Source organism: Pinus tabuliformis, chromosome 8 (assembly GCF_031772625.1).
Source record: "Pinus tabuliformis cultivar Carrire ecotype Pingquan chromosome 8, CPIR1, whole genome shotgun sequence".
Lineage (NCBI taxonomy): Eukaryota > Viridiplantae > Streptophyta > Pinopsida > Pinales > Pinaceae > Pinus > Pinus tabuliformis.
This window is the reverse complement of record NC_142294.1, coordinates 1,933,015,162-1,933,025,541: the sequence shown is the minus strand read 5'-3', so window position 1 is coordinate 1,933,025,541 and position 10,380 is coordinate 1,933,015,162. Positions and strand designations below refer to the sequence as shown.

Sequence of the window (10,380 nt, the reverse complement as noted above, 5' to 3'; positions counted from 1 at the left end):
TTGGATTACAACTTGTGATACTCATGCCTCAGAACATGTTGGCTCTAATAACGTCTGATTTGCAGACAGACGTTCTAAAATGGAGTGGAGACATTGATGTTGTCAAGAATGATGCACAGGCTTGGATTTTGACAACCTCAGTGTTGTTCAAGATTTTTGTTGCTGATGAAATTTTGTCAACGATTGTATTTGGTTATCAGCAACAAGAAATACACTTACCAAAATTCCCATCATTTTTGAACTCGGAGTCTGAAGACTGAATTATCAGTGAATATTGTTACCACTTAAGTGCTCGCTCCGTTGCCTTGGCTACAAAGCAATGCCAAGTCTCCAACTACCAATGAAATTTTGGTCAATGTGAATCAATGATATTCAAATTTCAGGTGGAGTTTTGATTGGTTGCCTTTGTGATATCATTGTGGCCTTTTGAGCAGAGACAAGGAGACGGAATTTGGGGTTCTTAACCATGAATAGTGGTCCCTCCTTAATCTGATGTTTTCTTAGGTTCTCGTCATTCCTACTTAACATCTTCGTTGTGCCACTGCAGTAACCCAACTTGCACAGATTCTCCTTTTGTCTAACTGTATAAGTTTCCCAAGATTATGATGTATACTTGCTTTATTTCTAAGACAATTTTGCCCAGCTACTGTCAAACCACAAACCACAAATTCCAAGGGCACCATATCTCCTGGCCATATGCAGTTCAAAGTGAATGTGTTTGTAGTTACTTTATATGGAGTTCTGCAAGCCAACAGGACACATGTAACCTTTCTGTGCAATAATTTTGATGCTTCTACTTTTACATTAGCTTGGGGATACTAAGAACCTGACATTGATGTGCAATCATGAATTCCTCCATTAACTTCTTAGTAACATGATTCACAGAGTGACATCCTCTGCTACTCGGCAATCGTAGTGGGCATAGGTACCTTGTTACGATGTTTTCATACAAAGAGACTCAATTCTTGATTCAAGCCAGATTCCGAGGTGTTTGAGATTCCACCTACTTTATCAACAACTCTGTAGCATAATGATATACCTACACCTTCCCTTTCTATGTGGATGTTTGAATGTATCAACAAAGTCCACTTCACATTTCTTGAGCAGTCCTTGGAGCAAAGTTGGATGTAGGGGCATGGAATCCTCTTGCACTCAGTGCATGACCAATAACTTCCTACTGGGGGTGACGAAGATATACTTTTGCTGCTGCAAGGCTAGGTTTCCTACATATCTCCATAGATTCTCTAAATGATTCAGTATTGGCCTTGGACACATTTACCAATCAATCATTCACAAAAATTCTTAGATTCCTCAATACTAAATTTATAAGCATTTGTACTCTGACCTTTTGAAACATAGCAAGTACATAGCAGAGTGCAATGACATTTTATTATATGCATATGTTCCATATTACGTAGCAAGTGTCTTTTTCCCTTATAAAAAAGGTTCTGTGTTGGAGGATTCTTGTTGCTAAGAGAAAATTCTTTTGAATTACAAGCTTTCTCAGATTGTGTTCGGGTAACCATTTAGGTTTAACTTGGGACAGCTTTAAGGAAATGCAATATTTGCTAGTTTGTTTTAGAAATGCAATCGTGAATCTTAATATTATTGCCCCCTCCAAGATTGTGTCCATATGAGTCTGGCTGGCTATGGTTTGGAGGCAATTTGGAGTGCTTGTGAAGATGGCCCAGGTTCAAATCCTGGACAGTGGCCAGAAAAAACCAACCATAGCTCTCGTTAGTATCTAGAGATTAACATAAAGAGAAGAAATGGCCGACAAGTGTGGTGAACAATTAAGTGTCTCTGTTTGTTGACCAAGCACAAACGTTCATGTTAAAAAAAGAGATGGCCCACGAGTATGGTGAACAATTAAGTGTCTCTGTTTGTGGACTACGCGCAAACTTTCCTGTCAAAAAAAGACTCTGTATTGATGGGCTGTTGTTGCTAATAGAGATTTAACCTTTTCTAAATAATGTTCGGACTGAGTGCTTTACATAAGAAAGGGGCCTGAATTAATGGGCCGTTGCTAAGAAAGATTTAACCATTTCTACATAATCCTTTGGGTCTGCCTGTTCTTTCTTCCATGCAATATCATAATAATATCCCTAAATGTCTGAGATATTTCTTATAAGTGTAGGAGCTGAGGTTGATATCCTGATTCTCTGTATATCCTATCTGTTCGTCACGGAGTTTGCTATTTAAGATGCCGTTGTTTAGATGGTGCATAGGTTGTCTTTGATTAAAGTTCCAAGATTGTGGTGGTAGAGTCATAATGGTTTAAAACCTGTAATAGAAGAGACATGTTAACTTCTTGTCTACCTACATTTGTTTTCAGTATTGCAAAGGATTTCTTTGATTCCAAGGATGTTGCTATGTCAGAGAATGCTTTGAATCTCTCTTAATAGAGTAGTATAGTGTATGTAGTTGTCTGAGCTGCCATGATGTTGAAACATCTTACCTTGCTTTCTGCTATTCAATAACATTGTATTGGGTAAGCATCATGTTGTCCAGTTCAATGATATATGTTCTCTGGGTTCTGTTCCTGCAATTCAAAGGTTGGGGTTTTGTATACAAGGAACCCTCTGCAACAGTTTCAAGAAATTCAGTAGTTATGCTTCTATGGCTCCATGTATGTTTTGGATGTTCTGTATTTTGTGTCATGCCACATAATGATTTATTTCTATTTTGTTATTCGATAATCCTCCATTTCAGGACAAGGACTGGTGTATGCAACTAGGTGGTTTTAGAAATGTAATCTTTTAAGCGTATTATTATTGTCCCTATAAGGTTGTATGTGTCCATTCAAGCATGTTGGCCTGTGGTCCAGTGGCAAGTTAGTGTTTATTGTAATGATGATCCAGGTGTAGATCCTAGCCATACCCATGGTAGAAATCACATCTGAGCCCAGGTGATAGTTCCTGTAACCGTGATTACACACGAGTGAGGAGAACAATTAACTGGTTTTGTTAGTGGGCTAAGCCCAAGCTTTTCAGTTAAAAAAAGGGTTCTGTGTTGAAGGATTCTTGTTACTAAGAGACATTTGTTTTAATTGTAAACTTTCCCACAGTGTTCAGGCAACCATTTAAGTTTAAATGGGGATACTTGTTGGGCAATGCAATATTTGCTAGGTAGTTTAAAAATCTAACGGTTAATATTATTGCCCCTTACAAGATTGTGCCTGAGTCTGGCTGGATGTAGTTTAGCAACAATTTGGAATGCTTGAGAAGATGACCTAGGTTCAACAATCCTAACTCTGGCTGTGTGTGGTTTTGCAATACTTTGGAATGCTTGCAAAGATGGCCTAGGTTCAAATCCCAGACAATGGCTGGAAAGACCAACCATAGCTTTTGTGGTAAGTAACTAGAGATTAGCATAAAGGGAAGAGATGGCCCATGGGTCTGGTGAACAATTAAGTGTCTCTATTTGTGACTAACCACAGGCATTCCTGTTTAAAAAAGGCTACCTAGGGATGGGCCGTTGTTGCTGAGAGAGATGTAAGGACCACATCCAGACTATGTACATATTTTTTTTTTTTAAATCACAGCAAAAAGCAACTAGAAGAGAAAACACAGTAGGAATTCATTTCAAGAAACATATCATAACATTTACATACATTTAACTAAGACCAAATAGTATTGCAACACATATGTACCGTTCACCAGAAGACGAGACTCTGTTTGCTTTGTTGTTGCTAGTATTCCCTTGTTGTCGGTCACCTCCGTGAATGAATGGCGATGTACTTGATCCGAATGCGATGACCCACCGGTTAACCTCCCAGCCTACTCCTTGGGTACTCTTCTTCCCCGCGGACCCCCGAGCTGCAATGGGGTTGTACAATGGAGAATTTCAATAGCTGGTAGAGGAGAGCACTCCTTGGCTCAAGAGTCCCCTCTCTAAAATCCTCTACCTCACCAAACTCACTATAGGATCGTAATCACTACTTTGACATCATCTCATCCATCCAACAATAGGGTTCCCAAAGTCCCTTCTCTCATGGCTTGCCCCTTCTTTTATAGAAGTCCTCATAGGTGACACTTGGCATGTCATGCATAATTAGTTATTTTTTTATAATTCAATAGCTTGATTATTCACCCACCCAAGTGTCACTCTCTCCTCAAGGGTCTCCCAAAATTATTTACTTAAATTTTAATTTAAAACTAATATTTTCCTCACCTCAATAAGATTCCTATTTCTTCTCCTAGTTGCCTCTTTATCCCCCTTTTTATTCCTTGATTTGGGTTCATTACTAAAGTCAATTAATGAGTCAAGATTTGATCCCCTATCTACCCCCCTAATTTAACTCAATTTATCTCTTAGATGGATATTCTTATGTTGGTTGTTGCCACATGGAGGTTCTCTATATTTCTCTAAATTTAATTTATTATTCTTATTTTAATTCACCTTCTTCTTTTCTTAATTAGGTTTAATTAGTTTAGGATTAATCTTTATCCTTACAATTATATCCCTCTTTCTCCTTTTACCTAATTAAACCACATAATCTACCTAGTATTTTCCAACATGTGAAGGGTAGAATTTTTAAGGTAATCTATTTTATTTCTTCCTATGATCCTCTTAACGCAAGTTTTATTTTTGATTTAATTACCTCGGTTTCTAACATCATTTACCCTTGATGTAAATTTACCTAGTTTTCATTTCTTGATTATATTTATTAATTAATTTATTTTTAATGATTCCAAGGTGCCAAGTTTGGGTCGTGCCCTTCAAGAACTTCCCTCGAAGCTCCAAGGGTGCCACGCCTAACAATTTATTTGTGATGTCAAGGGTGCAAAGTTGGCCGTGCCCTTCAAGAAAGTCCCTTGAAGTTCCAAGGGTGCCACGCCTAACATTTTATTGGTGATGCCAAGGGTGCCAAGTTGGTCGTGCCCTTCAAGAAATTCCCCTGAAGTTCCAAGGGTGCCACGCCACTTGCCCTTCAAGCATGCAGTGACTATGAGGGGAAAGTATAGGTGCAACATCATAGACTGCTATCATCTCTTATGTTGCCTGCTATAGTGAGACTAATGGTGTCGGTGATCAAGGAATCCGCCTTGATGCGCGCCCCCCGGTAAAATCCTCATGAGCAACCCAACTTGGGGACCTGCCCTCATGGCATCGTGATCTTCAAGGCGAAGGTGTTTCAACCCTTACAGCCCAAGTCAAGGCGGGAGTGCTAGTGGGTGAGATCAGGGACACTGTCCCACCCCTCCCATGTAGTTCCATCCACTTGTACAACCCCATCACCCATATGTGGGTCATTCAGCCAAGCAACTAATTTGTGCCTGCAACCACTAACATATTATCATAATATAGATAAACATATCTAGTAGGTTTCAAAATTAACTTAGAATTTCAAAGATAAAATAATATAATTTTTCATCAAACCAGGTGTCGTCAACTCGTCATATGCGAGTGCCCCTGGTGGTTTCTTGCCATACTCAATAATCATCAGTAACAAGGTTTCTCAGTGTTAGCCATTGTCATAATAACATCATTGCCATCACCTAGTCATTCGCATCATTGTTCATTGTGAACCAGAATTGATGCAAGTAGGTAACATAGGGGACACATCCATCAAAGCTATCATCATCATGATATCAATAGAGAGCATACATATCCTTTAGTGCTATCATCATTATAAATTCAATAGAGAACAAACATGACCATTTATGCCACAAGCATCATAATATCAACAGAGAACGTGCATAACCATTAATGTTACAATCATCATAATACCAATAGAGAACATACCTAACCATTAATACTATCATCATCATAATGTCAATGGAGAACATACATAAACATCACAACCACTAATATCACAATCACTAATAATAGAGTCATGTGTCCGGATCCTCAACCTGAGGTCCTCAAAGAATAAAGTATCTAAGATAATGTCATATTAGGGTCAGGAAACTAGAGTGGGCACTACATACATCCCCTCTTAACAATGGACTTCGTCCCGAAGCCCTTAGAGCATAAAGGAAAAATGACGACACATATCCTAGGAACCCTTCCTGAAACTCTTGCTAACCTTCTGGTTACAGGTATCTCTGACTTTTAAATTAAGAAAATTTTCGCTAATGAATTAAAATCAATCAACAAAATCATTTTCATCTTTTGGATTCAGTAATTTTCTCAACAAATTTATTTATTTATTATTATTATTTTTACCTAATTAGTTCTATTAAGCCCTCATGAAACATTGTCATAAAATCTAATGCTTCTCATTTTCATTCCTTTAACCTCTTGAATATTCAAGAATGTCTTTCTAGTATAGTTCCTTCGAACATGAGCTTGAGATGTAATGTCCAACAATTGTCCTTGTTATGATCATCCTTCATACTATGTTCATAATGCAAGTCTTTTTTTTTTTTTCATCAAAAGTTTGCTCCCCATTTTCTTCATTCTTGTTGGCCATTTCTCAAGGAAATTAATAGTAGGTACGCAATCCCTCCAATCTAAGCTCACATTGGTCGACGTCATAGTTGTCTACCATTTTAGTTTGACTTGGAATCTGAATATGGGTTATTCCAAGAAATAATGACTCTTTAGTAAGTGAATATCCAAATTGATTTACTTTCTAGTGGGCAGGTTAGAATTTCCCAAGGTATCTTTACCATGGATTTCATTATAAACTAAAGGACTATATCTGGTGATCATTGCAACCCACAATTATTTATGTATTAAGAAACAACAAAACAAGAAGCAGGACAATCACAATCAATATTCATCTCATGGTACAATTAATATATGATGCATTCAACCAAGTAAAGTCATTCACACACTAATATACTTCCAAAGGAACAATTTATGTATTTATAGGTTCTTGATTATATAATTCACCTATCAATTTCAAATATTCCTATAAGACTTAATCAAAAGAATACATTCAATCTACTCAGCATAGTAGGCTTAGACTACATTATGTCATGTAATAGTAAGTTTCTAATGTTTTGTGATTTTAATAAAAATCCTAATATTAATACTAAGATTAGGTAAATATTGTGTTATATAACATACCACTAGAATAGGGTAATTATTATATTACATGCATGTATGATAGAGATACCAATTCGAAGCAATAATTAATCTGGGCTTACATTAATGATATAATATATAAGTGCTTATATAGCTAAAAGTGTATGATATGACACAATGTTATACTTTGGTATAAGAACAAGTATTAATAATGAAATCATATATAATATTAAATTCCATTATTTATATGGAAAAATAATTAAATAATGAAAATAATGTAATGGTTCTCACAATGTTAAACTAGCACAACCAAGAAGCGTAACGACTAGAATAGTGCAAGAGCTATTTGAGTTATTATTACGTAATAGTGCAAGAGCTATTTGAGTTATTATTACGTTCACGTAAAGAAACATATTTACCCATAGTTATTGCCCACCATTATTTATGCAAATTATTTTTTTTTTTTGCTTTTTGTTTTTGTTTTTTTTAAGCATAATTTAACTTAAGAATGTCAATATGTGGATTTACCATGGTTAATGCCCACCAAAATTTATGCAAGTTGTTGAGCAATTTTAGGTAAGAATTCTATTGATGTTGTATTTAAAAGAATCCAACTATATGACCAAATTGTACATTAGTGTAAAATATTTTTATAACTTACAGACACTATTACCATATTATAATATCTCAACTCCAAACCATAATGAATAATTTAGTAAAAATAAATTCCTTGAAAACCTTAGGCTCAACATTATTTTGCAACAACTTTAACCACTAGTCACAAGAAAGTTAAAATATGTATATATGATCTACTTTAAACTCAAACAAAAATCAACAAAAATATGTCAAAAAGCCCGAAAAATTAATACCATTTAATTATGTTTAAAAATACAACACTGTCAAAAATACCGGAACCAAAAAAATATTAAACTTTTACTGTATTTTCAAGTAATAATAGAAAAATGTAAAAAGTAAAATGTAACAATTATACAATACTTACTTTTCTAACAAGGCATGCCTGAAATTATAAACCAAAAAGACATGCAAATACTTTGTAAATTCCAAATTACCCTAAAACATTTCAGAATTTAAATTGCAAATTACGGTAAAGCATTTCAGAAACCATCAACTAAATCAATTTAAATTATTAAATAAGTTACATTTCAGAAACCATCAACTAAATCAATTTAAATTATTAAATAAATTACAATGAACATGCACTATAATTAACGCCATTTCAAATCCCTGGATTCACTATTCTAAAACCCTTGGATTCTCAAGTTCCTTTAGATATTAAAAGAAAGTGTGTTCCATATGTTTTCAGGTTTTCTTAATTGTAAAATATTCTATAAAATTTGATTATGTTTAACATGAGCCACCAGATTGGCTGCTGGAGTAATGGGTTAAGACGCTAGTCTTGTACAAGAAAATACCATAGTTTTTCTAAATAAACTAACTGCAAGCCAATAGATGAATGGCTCAGTCGCTATGTTAGAATACTATTTCCACTGTATTTGTGTGCTAAACATGTGAATAAAATATATGAGGTGCAAAATGTCGAATCTGTTTCAACTTTCTTGCATTTGGCAAAGCCAAAGACGTTTTCTAAATTCTGCATTGAACTTTACCAACATCTCCATCTTCTTCAAATCTTGCAACCTCGCTAGTAAATTCAGCAAATAATCGACACAAGCATCCAGTTTCTCACACATCACACGGTCGAAAACAAACTAATCTAGTTGCTCAGATTTTAAGAGAACAATGTCCAATCCATCGCACAATTCACAAGGAGCACATAACTCAAATTAAACTATTAATTAATCAACAACGAAGCTCAAATGCGGCAGAAGAACTAGTTTTTTTTTTTTTTAACAGCCCGCACAAAACTTAAAAAAATCGTCGATTTGAGCTAAAATGAAGGTAGAAAAAAAATTTGAAAAAAAAAATACATATCCAAGATGAAGCTTCAATATGGCTGAACAAAGAAGTGATCACAACCAGACCCGCACATACCTCAGAGGCCGTCAAATTGAAATACAAAAAGCAAGGGATATTGGAAAATCATCTCCGATCTGGGCTCATAAAACATTGCATTCTTCTTAAAGACGTGAACAAAGCTAAAATGGTTCAGAACGTCAAATCGTGGACTGTAGGACTCTATTTCGACCTGCAAGGCATTTAAACCAAAATCAAACAACGCCGAACAACCATCGTGGGTGCGGAGACTTTAAATTCGGCTTCATGCCATCCAAGTAGCTAAATATGCTAGAAAATTACATAAAGTGATAAAATTTAATCTCATTTTATAAGCAAAACCCAAATTTGATGGATGAAATGGCTCAAAAGCTACCTTAACAGCGTTTAGCGCATGCATGCAAAGATGGGTCAAAAGAGGGCGAATCGGCGATCATCTGGTACCGTTTGAAAGAGCAGGATGAGGAGAAGAAGCGTTTCTCACCTGCAACGCCATCCGTGACCTGAATGCCGCTCGATTGCTGCTCCAACGCTCATTTTGCAAGCGCGGCTGTTCAGCGCCTTCAATGACGGGTTACCGTCTTCTTCAGCGAATTGATGATCTCTTTAGCAGAATGGTCCACCTATACCGGAATACAGTTCCCTTTGATTTAACTCAGTAAATTCGCTTCCACAGGCCCAACCGTCTCTTTCCTGGAATGTGATTTCAGTTGGTTTAAAGCTATCAAAACTCTGTTTGGTCAAAATGTCCAAGCTTCACAGTAATTCTATCCATACGTTGTCTTTGTTTTTGTCAGGTAGGTGCGATGAGGCGTCAGCGGTGGTTCAATTCTCGACTTCCATATTTGTTCTAGGGTTGATTAATGAAGCATTTGTATTCTTTAACAGCGCAAGATCCAGAGTCTGTCTCTCGGTAGCCCAAGTTGTGTTTTGAAAATGAAAGTAGTCGAAGTTTGAGAATGAAAGTTAACTCATCGTTTTTTTGTTTTTTCTGTTTTTTTTTTTTTTTTTAACCATTACCACGTTACGCCAAAACTAACTCATTTTTTTTAGGTATGGTTCGACAATTATACAATTTCTCAAGTACACCTATCATGGATATTCCGTGAGATAAATTAGCTAGATAATTTCATCATATTATTTAACAGGACTTGCCATGCATGCATAGGCCCATAGGTCTCAAGGGTTCAACATAGCTCTGATACCAAGTGTAAGGACCACATCCAGACTATATACATATTTTTTTTTTTAAATTACAGCAAAATACAACTAGAAGAGAAAACACAGTAGGAATTCATTTCAAGAAACATATCATAACATTTACATACATTTAACTAAGACCAACTAGTATTGCAATACATATGTACCGTTCACCAGAAGACGAGACTCTGTTCGCTTTGCTGTTGCTAGTATTCCCTTGTTGTCGGT

The 10,380-nt window shown here is 35.9% G+C and overlaps 1 long non-coding RNA gene across 2 annotated transcripts; it reads right to left on the bottom strand.

The window, feature by feature from the left end:
• Positions 1–8,837: 8,837 nt before the first annotated feature.
• Positions 8,838–9,889, bottom strand: LOC149244236 (uncharacterized). 2 transcript variants are annotated; one of them, XR_016245833.1, is made up of 2 exons: positions 9,329–9,889; positions 8,838–9,145 (listed from the first exon to the last, which is right to left on the bottom strand). It is a non-coding gene; the product is annotated as an uncharacterized LOC149244236 (long non-coding RNA). The 2 variants fall into 2 exon arrangements; XR_016245832.1 differs by having other exon boundaries at positions 9,437–9,889.
• Between the last annotated feature and the right edge of the window lie 491 nt (positions 9,890–10,380).